This window comes from Talpa europaea (assembly GCF_964194135.1).
Source record: "Talpa europaea genome assembly, chromosome: 11".
NCBI classification, from domain to species: domain Eukaryota; kingdom Metazoa; phylum Chordata; class Mammalia; order Eulipotyphla; family Talpidae; genus Talpa; species Talpa europaea.
The window spans coordinates 59,757,465-59,769,734 of NC_140078.1; the positions used below are offsets into that span (position 1 = coordinate 59,757,465).

General features: G+C 41.4%; 1 pseudogene across 1 annotated transcript; it reads left to right on the forward strand.

Moving 5' to 3' along the window:
* Positions 1-7,607: 7,607 nt before the first annotated feature.
* On the forward strand, positions 7,608-11,855 carry LOC311180082 (large ribosomal subunit protein bL27m-like; annotated as a pseudogene). Its single transcript has 2 exons — positions 7,608-7,626; positions 11,125-11,855. The product of its transcript is annotated as a large ribosomal subunit protein bL27m-like (transcript).
* The last annotated feature ends 415 nt before the right edge of the window (positions 11,856-12,270 follow it).

Below are 12,270 nucleotides of genomic sequence, written 5' to 3' on the forward strand. Positions count from 1 at the left end.
CATGTTGATTTTCTGAATGTTAGCAATTACAAGGCTGTGACAGACTTTTGGCTGTAGAAAACATATTAAGTTTTTCTCCAATTGTTTTCCCAGTTATTTATAGCTGATTTTTTCATCAATCATCTCAGAAGAAACAGATAAATCTCTGCTTCATTAACTTCACCTGAAGCCTGGGGAAGTTTAGCCAGAGAACTGCATTATTTTGAATAATCACCTTTCTACCTCAGCATTTTCCTGTGTATAAAACAGTACCTGGATTAGAGGCCTACGGGCTTATTTGTATAAATGAAAGTCTGTCTCATGTGGAGACCAGCTGGACAGTATTCCCGGCAATGTAAGGATGTGTGAATTGAGGATTAATTTTCACCCCTTTCTGGACCTATTACTGAATAGGCTTCAAGATCCAATTATAAATTATAATGCAATATAACCTATCCCCCAATTTCACAGAACCTCAGGGACTTAGAGAGATAATTTACCTGGGAGTTATTTACATTTATTGCTTCTTGTTTTTGTAATACCAAATAACTTCCAATTTGTTATTTAAGAATTCTATTTTTTGCTGAATTCTTGCTCCAGTGCTTCCTCTGTTATCAACTTAATGGAAATGAGAATGTGCTTTCTATGAGGGAGACAGAGGGGGTTGGGGAGTGAAGGTGCATTTCCAAAGGGAGTTGTAAGGGGTGTATCATTTGCTTATATGGTGTATAATCGAAGCTTATATAAAAGACAACTATAAATCAGAGACATTCTCTGGGAGGGGGAGGGAGTAGGAATAAAACAAGAGTGGGAAGAGCACAAGAGACTATGGTGATGGTGCACAGGTGAATTGGTGGTGGAAATTCTATGGGGACTACACCTGAGAAAAGAAAGCAAACATTGTAAAAAAATGAACAATGATGTAAATAGATATACAAATAAATTATTAAAAAAAAAACTTAGCATTCCTCCCCTTTCCCACTTAACATATGTCATAAACATTTCCCCTATCATTAAATTGTCACAATTTTTTTTTAATGTTGTGATATTCCCAGTGGTTACATTTGCAGAAAACAAAATACTGGTATCTCTTTTCACATCAAGTTCCAAAATAAATTCCAAATGGATTCAAGAATATTTAAAATGCTAACAAAATAAGAAAATGTAAGTGAATTAGGACTACTTGAGTTTGAATCACAGTCCAGCCATTTACCAGCTCTGTGACCTGTACAAGTTACTTAATATGTCTGAACCTCCGTTTCTTAATCTATAAAAATGGAAATTCAAAATCAGAGGACTGTTCAAGGTTTAGATGTAGGACACAGTGCTTGGCCTGGTATATAAAAAATTTTCAGTAAGTGTAAATACTGTTGAGGAATGCGGGGTAGAAAAAAATTGTCAAAATTTTCAGGAGATTTGGGCCTCCCCAGTGGCGCAGCAGTTGAGCGCTGGGTTGCGAAGCTGCCCGCAGCCTCTGCAGTGCTGGTTTGATCCCCGGCTGCTCCCTGGACACCAGAGGAGGGTCCCACATGGCGCGCAGACCTCTCCTGCTGCGCCTGCTGCTCCCCTCAGCAGTGTACTTCGTCAGTCTGTCTGTTCTGCTCCCTGCTCTGACTCTGGTGAATTCTCTCACCCTCCTGCACTTCTGACTATATCCAGTGCTTGTATAAATAAATAAATAAATAAATCTTAAAAAAAAAAAAAAAAAGACAAACAGTTCCTTAAAAAAAAAAAAAATTCAGGAGATTAGCAGCCCCCACTCTCTGCCCCTAAGACTGAGTCTTAATAACCCAGATGCCCCCAATATTCCTCCATCTTGATAAGAGAGTTTTATTCTAATTGGTATCCCAGGAGGAATTGTTTTCACTCTTATACAAGGCTCAGAGTGAGTTAAGCCAGCTTTAAGTTCAGAAATGAGAATGTTGTCTTCCTTCCTCTCAGCTTATTTTTTCTGTTATGGAATCACAAATGAGAGGCTTGGAGTATGAGTGTGCATATTTAGAAGAGGCAAAAAATCTGATTTCCATACCGGGTTCCAATCTCTGAGGGAAAAAAAAAATGGCATAATTGTTAAGAAGAAGCAGTGGGTGGATTCTCCTCTTGAGCTCTTATAATAAGTTAAGTTATCCTACCCCACCTAACCAAATGGAGCCAGAATTATTTGATTCAATATGAGGTGGTTGACAGACATTTTTAATTTGCTTGACATCCTGGAGGGTAAATCCGCATGTAAACACCACTGCATACTCAGCATATTTAGGTGTGGATGATAATGTTAAATGCAGCAGCATTTAACCAGAAAGCATGCGTGGAACATGTAGGAGGTTAATGAAGCACTTGGCACTTCCAAGGGATTCTAGAGTGACTATTTCAGCAACTGTGAAGCCCAGTGTCCTAGGGTTGAAATATGCCTGTGAGAAATGCACAGTTTGAACAGAGTCTTCACAATCTGTTGCAATCCTAACAGAGTATTTGAAGTAGGAAAATCCTTGTTAAGAATAGAGTACTGTGAGAACAATCTAAAATTTATTGACTATTAGGATTAGATATGTAAGAAAGAACTCTGAACAAACTGGAATGGATCGCTATTAACGCAAACATTTAATTGAGAAAATGTACATAGGGCAGAAAACATGTGGGGGAATATGTATGCATTTATATATACACATGCACATACATGTAGACATATATAATACATATGAATAGAATAATATATGAACATATACCCTCCCCACCCTGTTTTAGTTTTTAATTTTAAATTGGTATCCTTTGTTAACTATTCAATTGGGTTTAGGAAGTGCCGTGTCTTGTTTTCCTTGTGCTCAGTTTCTGTACAATCTTTTTTAATTTGAAATATTTTCATTCTTTCTTTGCTGTTTATGACATCCTTTTTGTATTCTATTTCTTTTAAGTTGAATTTGTTAGCTGTTTGCAGGTCTCTATAACTTTGGGGTTACATTTTTACTTCTCCATATGTCTGCATGCTTCATTCACTCTCTACCAAGACTCTGATTCCAATGCCCAATTCACTCCCTTTCCATTTCCTCTGGTAACCACTAGATTTTTCACTAAGTCCAAGATTTACTTTCATTGTGCTTTTCCAGTGTATGAGCTTTTTTGTTGTTGCTTTTCTTTATATCCCACAGATAAGTGAAATCATCTGATACATGTCTTTCACTTTCTGACTGACTTCATTTAACATAACCACCTCAAGATCCAACCATTTTGTCTCCAAGGGCACTATTTCATCTTTTAAAATAGCTGAGTAGTATTCCACTGAATATATTCCACAGTTTCTTTATCTAGTCATCTGTTAATGGGCACTTAAGTTCATTCCATGACTTGGTAATTGTGGAAAATGCTGTTATGAATATAGGAATGTGTAAGTCTTTTGTATTAGAGTCTTCATATTTCTGGGTAAATACCTACCAGAAGTATTGCTGGATCAAATGGGATTTCCATTTTTATTTTTTAAGGTTTCTCCATACTATTTTCCATAAAGGATGCACCAAAGTGCATTCCATCAATAGTGGATGATGAGTGTTACTTTTTCTTTCTCCACATCCTTGCCAACATTTGTTGTTTCCTTTTTTTTTTTACTTTTTTTTTAAAGATTTATTTTATTTATACAAGAACCGGGGTGCAGGCCAGATGTGAAGAAGGGTGAGAGGATTCACCAGAGACAGAGTGGGGAACAGAACAGACAGACTGACGAAATATGCTGCTGAAGGGAGCAGCGGGCGAGACAGGAGAGGTCTGCTGCGCCATGTGGGTGGGACCCTCACCTGCCAGCCGGGATCAATCCCGTGCTGCAGAGGCTGTGGACAGCTTCACAGCGCTGTGCTCAACCGCCCGCACCACCAAAAGGAAATGGAGGCCCCATTTCCCTTTTTTTTTTTTTTTTTTACATAGGCCATTTTCAAAGATGGGGAGGTGATGCCTTGTCATGGTTTTCATTTGTGTTTCTTGTATAATAAGTGATGTTGAACAATTTTTCATGTGCCTGTAGGCATCTGAATATCTTCTTTAGAAAATTGTATAGTTAGGTCTTTTGCCCATTTTTTTTTTGACTGGGTTTTCTGTTCTGTTGTTGTTGGATTACATAAATACTTTATATATTTTGGAAATCAGTCCCCTGTCAGAACTGTGATGTTCAAGTATCTTCTGTCAGTCTGTAGAATGCCTTTTTGCTTTTGTGATAGTTTCTTGCGAGGTACAAATTCTTCTTAGTTTGATGAAGTCCCACTGGTTTATTTTTGCTTTTGTTTTCCTTGCTGTTGGAGTTGTGTCCCCAGTACATCTTTGTGGTAGCTGTCTTGTAATGTACCCCTGTATTTTCTTTTAAGCATCCTATGGTTTCAGCTCTTAATATCCAAATCTTCAATGCATTTTGAATTAATTTTTGCCTACAGAGTTATGTATGGATCCAGTTTTGGGTTTTTGTTTTTTTTTTGCATGTGGCTGTCCAAGTTTCCAGCACCATTTGTTAAAGAGGATTTCCTTCCTCCATGGGGCTAACTCCCTTTTAAAGTAGAATATTCATCATTTGAGGTTGGTCTGATGTTTCCTCATGATTGGATTCAGGTTTTGCACTCCTAGCTGGGACACTGTAGGGTGATGTTATGTCTTTCCATGCATCCTTTGCACATGATGTGATGTCTACTGCCCTTTGTCGGTGAGATTAATTTTGATCACTGGGTCAAGGTGCTATTCAGTTTCCCCACTATGCATTTACCATTTTTATGCCTTGCAATTTATCAGTGATATATTCAAATTTCCTCATGCCAGCACTTCCTTGACCTTTTCCTTTGGTACTGGGAATTCTACTGTAAGCAAGCTCCCTCTCGTCCCTGCATATGTGACTTTTTATCTATTGTTGTCATCTGGATTCATACATTCCTGTTTCCAATTGTTCATGTGGTACCAGTAGCTCCTACTGTCACTCATTACCAATCTTAATTATTTTCATGCCTCAACTGTCTTATATTTGGCCATTGAGCTCCTGAGAGTCCTTGTGAAATATCTCTGTTGTTTCCCTTAGCACTTCCTTTTTATTTAGCACAAGAACACATTCCAGGTTCACCTGTACCCTCCCTGATCCTGTCTTGAGATCAGTCATTTCTTCTAGGAGCTTTGGCTTCTCGTGATTCCTAATCTCCAATGACGGCTACTTCTGAATGGTGGACTTTGGGATCGTTGTTAATGTACTGTTTGTGCTTTTCTGCTTGGCTTGAATTTATATTTATAATGAGCACATACATACTTTTTTGTCTGCAAAAGTCATGAAGATATTAGGAGAAAACCAACAACTGTATCAGCCAGATGGCAGCCTAGGCGAGGTTTCCAAACGGCGCCTACTCTTTTTCCTTCTTCCTCTGTTTCCTGGCCTCCTTGGCTGCACTTCTAGGGACAGGGAGCAATAATCCTTTTGGCTCACATCAGCCCTTTAATCTCTGGCACCTCAGACAGGGGCTTTTCAGGGAGACTGGAAGTTGGCTCACTCCAAGGTTGAAAAAAGGACATCTAAAAGTTAAATGAAAAAGGAGGGGTTTCCCCCTCTTCAGAATGGAAGTGGAATGGGGGACTCTTGTGGCTTCCACACACAGTGGCTGTACATACAGGTGACCTTTCAGCAGGTAACACAAGAGCAGCTTCTCAGCCACTGTGGGTGTTGGGTCACTCTGAATTCATCAGAACAGAGAACAAAATGCAGAAAGAGTTTCTTTCAGTGAAGTGGTAGGACTTCAGTGTTACATTGAACAGCAGTGGTTTAAGTGCCTGTTTCTGATCTTAGAGGAGACCCTTTCAGTTTATTTCCATTGAGTAGTGGATTTTTCACATACACATTTATCCTCCTATCCCAAAGTAACCCTTTCCTATTCTACCTTACCTTTCTGCTATGATTTGGTAGGTAATTTTTGGGGCCTGAGAATACTAAAACAATTTTTCTCTCTATATTAGTGGTAGTAGCATTCCCCAGACTCCAGAGTCATCTACCAAATAGGAGTGCTCTACTTTTGGACAGCAAGGAAACCTCTATTATTAATTTGCTGACTGTTTTTATCACGAGATGTTGAATTATAGTAAACACTTTTCTGTAACTATTTAAATGATCATGTGATTTTTATCCTCATTTAATATTTTTATCCTTCTGTTAATATGGTGCATCACATTAATTGATTTTCATATAATGAACCATCCCTTACATCCTAGGGATAAATCCCACTTGGTCATAACATATGATCTTTTTAATATGCTGTTGAGTTTGGTGTCTATCAAGCTAATACTTTACTGAGGATTTTAATGTGTTTATACATACTTTCATGTGTTGGCCTATCATTTTTTTCTTATAGTATCTTTGTCTGGCTTTGATGCCAGTAATGTTGGTCTCATATTATGAATTTGGAAGTGTTTCCTCTTTAATTTTTTGGAAGTTTGTGAAGGATTATCATTCATTCTTTTCTAAATGTTTGGTGGAATTCACCAGAGAAGCCATTTGGTCCTGAGCTTTTCTTTGTTGGGCAGTTATTCTGTACTTTTATTTGCTAAATCTGGCAACTCTGAACACACTGCAGGAGGAAGAACAGTGGAAGGACTTCTTGCAGCAGAAGATACCTGTGACAATATGTAGCCATATAAATGTGTGTATCTAGCACTAAGTACTAGGTGAGAAGTTCTGGCAAATTTACCACTATCATACCCCAACCTCCAAGGACTATTGGAAGTTTTTCATTTCTTATCAAATAACCTGACAAAGGTGAGATTTAGATAATAATAATTACAGTTACTATTGATGGAATATATACCTTGTGCCAGAATATCATTAGTTGACTACAATCATGTTCATTTTCTCCATTCTTTCTGGACATGTCTCTGAAGCAGATGGTCTAATTTTACAGATGGGGAAACTGAGGTTGAGAGAACTGATGTGATTTGTCTGAGGTTATCCAGCTTGCGGTAGAGCTAGAATTCAAGTTCTGGTGGTTTGGCTTCAAAACTTGTCTGCTTACATGCTAATTAAGTCATTTCTGGACCCCACAGAAGAACTGGATATTTTGGGGATTTGACTTGGAAAGCCTGCAGCAGTTGGGCTCAGGCTTTGGATCCTCCTGGAATATTTATGCCTGGACTCCATGATCTAGGCATCACTAGATTTCTGAACTGGAGAAAACACTGCTCTGCCCAGCAGGGCGTGAATCCATGTGGTCCTCCAAGTGCCAGGCCTGGTGTGGGAAGCCCCACATAAGTTTAGTCCTGTTTCCTTGATCTACTAGAGTTCAAAGGTGGCACAATTGAGTGGAAGGTCAGGATAATTGGTTTCCTTCAGGAAAGCAGAGAAGTAGTGCAAAGGGTTAAGTCTCAGCACTATCAAGCATCTCTGCCACTACAGTATAAGTTTGATCCCTAGGCAGGGAGCTAACCCACATGGCACAGCAGAACTCTCCTGTCTCACCCCCTGCTCCCCTCAGCAGTGTATGTCAGTAGATCCGCCTGTTCTGCTCCCCACTCTGTCTCTGGTGAATCCTCTAACCCCCCACACCTTTGGCTTAGACCCCCAACTCTTATATGTATAAATAAATCAATCTTTAAAAAAAGGCTTTGAGGTGATTCATATGGTGGACAAGAATATGGACTTTGGGTTTAGAGGTGAGTGGGTATCTTGTATCCCCCACTTGCAGTTGTGTGACTTTAAACATGTTACTTGCAATCTCTTCTTCTTTATGAGCAACTTAATTTAATAAAAGTACTTGCTGTGGTGATTCTGATGATCTAATGAGATAATAAAACTTATAAAGCCATCAGAGGCACAGGGCTCATAAATGCTAGCCCGCATCATCACCAATGATGATGATTGCTACTATAATTAGGAAGCTGGGACTACTGAGCCATCTTATCCCGGAACTCTGACTTCCTGCCTCATTTTCTCGCTCTATTTATTAATCACTTACAAATTTGTACCAGACTTTGTGGAAAGAAGAAACTCAGAGTCTAATGATATAAAAATCTGGTCATACAAAGTGACGGATAGCAATGGAGGGGTGGAATCAAAGCAAGAAGAACAGTAACACACATGATGAATATTAGCTTCAACTTACATAAGCTGCAAAAGTGACGAAAGGGCTCAGGGCACTGAGCGGATAGGGGAGTCTGCTTTCTGGACTGTTGTCTGCATTCAAGGCTGGATCAGGTGCTCTTGCAGCATGAATCCCTTCTCTTTACACCCCTCAGCCCTGGCTCCTTCTGTATTGCTTCCCTTCGCAGGCTGTTCTCTACAGTTGTACTGGCATAGGAACCCTTGCTGAAAGAGAAGTCTTTTTACTAAAGCAAAACAGCAATTTTTTCTAGCACTGACCCCTTGGCTAAATTGCATGCGTGCCCCACCCATTCCTGAGCCCATTGCTGGAAATGATGGCCTATCTCAGAGCCAGGTAGCCCACTTGGTACTGATGGACCTCAAAGCCCATTTCTGAAGAAGCGGGGATGGGCACTCAGCAAGCAACAACAATAGATACCTGCTCCAGAATTGTGGCAAGGCAGTTAGTGAAAGCTTCTAGAATGAGGAGAGCCCTGTTCATTATTTATTCATTTTTTAAAAAATAAAATTTCACCGATCTACCACTGGTTTACAATACTATGTAAGTTTGGTGACTTACATAGGGAAACTTATAGGTTCACATCTTGATACGTGTATATGCTCACCCACCCACCACCATTCAGACTATAAAATTAACCCCCTAAACCCTGTTCCCCCAAGCCTCCTTAGGGCACCATTGTTTAAAACAACAGAGGCATAAAAGTGTATCTTGTTTGAAGACTGATAAACAGAAAACAAGAGACCAGCATGTACTGGAGGGGGTAGAGGCAAGGAGTAAGGAATGGAAAGGTGCAGTAATTATGTTCAGAGAATTTCATTTTTCCAACTGAGCCTCCCCTGGCCCCTGGGTAGGAGAGTCAATTCCAGTTTTCTTACCTAAATCATCCTTCCATGCCTCTGGCTTTTACCCCAGCTCTTGTATAAAAATAAGTAAATCTTTAAAAAAAAAATAACTGTTTAAATTGTAGATATTAACGTCTGCTCTAGAAGCAATAATGGCAGGTCTCGTTGTTGCTAGATCCAGAGTGTGCATGCCCGCCGTCATTGCTACCTCTTTCCTTGCCCACGCTTTAAAAACAATCCCTTTGTTGATCATGCTCAGCGAAATAAGCCAGAAAGAAAAAGAAAAATACCCTATGGTCTCACTCATAGCAGGAATCTAGAAAACTTAAATAAGGGACCAGGAAAAAGAATAACTATAACAAAGTAAAAATCAAAATCAACAAACAACTATGAACCAGAGACACTCTATGGAGGGTGGGGCGCGGGGAGGGGAGGGATTGGGGTCAAAATAAGGGGGTCGCAATTGTATGGGGAATATAAAAATAAAAATATATATATATAAATTAAAAAATTCATTAGAAAAAAAAATGATCCCTTTGTTAATGTTTCTCTCAGTGTGCACTGACTGCACACTCAGTGTGCTGTCTATGGAAGTATGTTAGCTGTGTCCTTGCAGGGTCTTGACTGTACAGCAACATCTACAATTGCGGGGCCTGCGTAGTATTTGTCTCCCCAAAACAGATGTTTCTCTGCACAGAGCCCTGCCTCATCATCTCCCAGTATGTAGAAAAGGGTCATCAAATAATAGTAACATGAATCTGGCCATGAATCTTGGCCCTAAATCAGCAGGAGAAAGACATGAATTACAGGCTGTCACTAACAGGCAATTCAAACGCGCCCTTTCCTGATTTGTAATACAAAGTAGCCTTCCACAGGAAACATTTATTTTAGCTTCACCATTCCCTCTTCCTAATCCTAATGATGTTTACTTTGCAAAATGCTTCTTAAAATTTCTTTCTTTCTTTTTTATTTTGACTGCAGCCTCCTGTCTGTATCATCTTTTGTGTGAGAACAAAAACAGTTCAGAGATTTCCAACTTTCACAGAGGGAATGGGACTCTGTTATTACCCTCTGAAATGGGACTTCTGAAACTCAGCTGTAGAACTCAATCAGAACCCGAGGTGCGTCACAAGAGGATGAAAGAATGATGTCACCCTCACTGACGCCAGAGTGTCAAAGTCAAGTCATTTTTCTAACAGCAACACTCAGAAGCCACTGATTCCATCCACCCTTCCTCTTGTCCATTCATTCACCCATTATATATTCCCTGGGCACTAGGGAATGAGGCTGGGCCCGGGAGATACAGTGGCAAACGAGGCAGATGTGGTCTCTGCTTTGATGGAGTTTATACCTAGCTGGGGGCGGACAGAATGTCAAATAAATCATCCTAGAACAGTTTGGTCAATTTTAAATAGGTTGTTACAAAGCATTATGATAGCACATGAACAAGGGAACCTCAGGCGAAGCAGAGGGAGAGACAATAAAGATGTCCCGGGAGAAAAAAAAAAATGTTTAAGCTAAACTCTGAGGTGAGGAGGAATCAGCCGGGGGAAGGTACAAGTGTGCTCCAGGCCAGAGGAACAGCCGTTCCGAAGTCTGCAAGGTGAGTGACTACAGATGGGTTTGTAAACTTTGTGACATTCCGACTGTCACCTTGTCCGGCTGGCCTGCACTCTAATCTGGGTCTGACTAGATCACAGCAGTAGCCTCCAAATCCTTCAGTCTGTTTCCAGTTATCTTCTGTCCATTTCCTCTCACTTTGTGAGCTCAGTCCCTCACCCCACCCCAGCCTGCCCCGGCCTTCACACATCACAGCAGCTTGAAGTCCAACTCTTTAGGTTCCCACCCAGGGCTATCCGCATTCTGTCTGGAAGCCACCGTTGTGGCTGAACTCCTAACAAGCTCTTCATACACTGTCTGCTCACTTTCCCCCTAACATCCTCAAGCCCGGCTTCTCTGTCTTTGGTGAGCTCTTCACCTGCATGTTCTAGCCTCCTATCTGTGTTAGCCAGAGTGAAAGCGCAGCCTGGATGGTACATGAGCCTGATAGTTCACGGATGCATTACATAAAAGAGATGACATACATTGAGAGGGGCAGGGTTTAGGCAAAGCAGCAAGACAGTGTAGTACCCACTGCTTTCTATTACCTGAGAAGGTAAGACATGGAGTAGTTCCCAGATATTGAAAGAGTAATTATGGGTGTACAGCTGCCCTGCTGAAACCCCCTCAGGCCGCAGCTCTGGCTGTCAGATATGCATCCAAGAAGACAGGGGGCAGCTCCAAAAACCTTGGTGGAAAGTCATGAGGCAAACGCTATGGCATCAAGAAAATGGAGGGTCACTACGTTCATGCTGGTAACATCCTTGCGACTCAGCGCCACTTCCGCTGGCACCCAGGTGCCCATGTCGGGCTGGGGAAGAGGAAGTGCCTGTATGCCTTGGAGGAGGGGGTAGTCCGCTACACCAAGGAGGTCTATGTGCCCAGTCCCAGCAACGTGGAGGCTGTGGATCTGGTTACCAGACTGCCGAAGGGTGCAGTGCTCTACAAGACCTTTGTCCACGTGGTTCCTGCCAAGCCTGAGGGCGTCTTCAAGCTGGTGGCTATGCTTTGAGCTCTTGGCTGAGGCCATTGGACAGATTGGAACCCAGTTGACAAGAGACGGTGGCACTAGAAGTCAAGTACTGGGGTGCCAGCTTCTCCCACAGAAGAAGTCTGATGGGAAGACTGATGTGACTGGCTGTGAACCCTTAGGGAGACCTGACTTGGGGCCAAAAATAAAGTTAGCTGGGTTCAAAAAAAAAAAAAAGAAAGAGTAATTATGGAAAAACCATGCAGATCCTGCTCCTCCATACAGAGCCTATTCTACATACAGATCCTTCTCCTCCATCCTCTTACTGCCGATGTGGTCATGGCCCTAATCCCACCAGATGCCAGATGCGAGGCCACCTGTTGATGCAGTCCAGATTAGTTAGTCTTCCTGGACACAGAGCATGGTAGAAGGAGTGCCAAGACCTGGAGGGTGGGGGTTAAGCAGAGAATACCTCTCCCAAATTCCACCCTTCATTGCAACCTTCTAAAATACTATCCACTAATCAAAACCCAGCATGAACTCCCACCTGTTCCACCCACTGTCCCCCAGACGGAAGCCTATTTCCTCTCCTCTGACTGTGTCTAGCACGTCCTTCCTCCGGAGCTCTCCTGTGGCACTCTCACTGTGCACCTTGCTCACCATGATTTGTATGCGTGTGTTTTAGTCTGGGTCTCTCACAGGAGATCCTCTGAAATTCCCTGCAATAAGAATGTGTGTCAAGGGCGTCTGCTAGGAGGTATGCTCAGGAAGAACCCAGAGAGGT